The following is a 960-nucleotide window of genomic DNA, read 5'->3' as shown; positions in this document are numbered from 1 at the left end:
ATAAATTGTTTTGCTCAGATTGCCCAACTTTTAAGAGGCAGTGCAGAAAGGAAAAACCAAAGTAGCTGTAATCCCAGAGTCCTGGCTTTTTAACCTGTTTTCCTCCTTTATCTGGAAGATTCTAAACATTATATTAATGATTAAACATGCCTTCAAAGGTAAAAATAACATCTTTCATCCCTTGTACTCAGCAATTAATTTGGGGCTTTTCAAAAAAATGTAAATTAGTAGACTGGTCAATTAAAATCCATTGATGTACTAATAATAACTCCATTAGAAATCTTTCAAAAACATAATTATAAACCTTGGTAGGCTTCCTAAAATGTAATGTATGTTAAAAACAAATAAAATACAACCTCTAGAGACCATTTGAAAATCAAACTCTTTCAGATTAGTCAGAGGCTCAGGTGTCTTTTACCAAAATACAACCCCAGAATTTGAACTGAAGTATAAATCAAAAATATACTTAAACTCAAGTTTTTTCCTTTTTGCTTCTAAGTTTGCACCAGACTATCCTTATTGACAAAAATTAAACTTGAGATATTGCAATGGTAATAAAAATGTCATTTTTATTGTAGGATTTGCTTATGTACTTTTAAATGATATTAAAAATGAGTTGTAAACTGGACTGCATAAAAGAAAAATGTGTGCAGCTATTGATCTTCCTTAAATGAGAATGTTTGCTGTTGCTGTGGTAGGAAAGCTCTCCACAGGAATGTAGACAGCTCATTAATGTCCAAACTTAAAGATAAACTGGCCTATTTTTAGACAATTAGAGAGTTGAAATACTACATGTTTTCCCATCTTAGAATTCTACAGAATAATAATGCAAAGGCCATTACAAATGATTAAGTAAATCTTTGACCTTAAACTTTGGATCAAATATGTACAAAGAAAATGAAGAATAGGGTTGATTACAGATCTGAGAAATTCACTGAGTAAGGTGAAATATAGAGACCA

This window comes from Propithecus coquereli, unplaced genomic scaffold (genome assembly GCF_000956105.1).
Source record: "Propithecus coquereli isolate 6110/MARCELLA unplaced genomic scaffold, Pcoq_1.0 Scaffold40, whole genome shotgun sequence".
Taxonomy (NCBI): Eukaryota; Metazoa; Chordata; class Mammalia; order Primates; family Indriidae; genus Propithecus; species Propithecus coquereli.
This window is presented reverse-complemented; position numbering follows the sequence as displayed.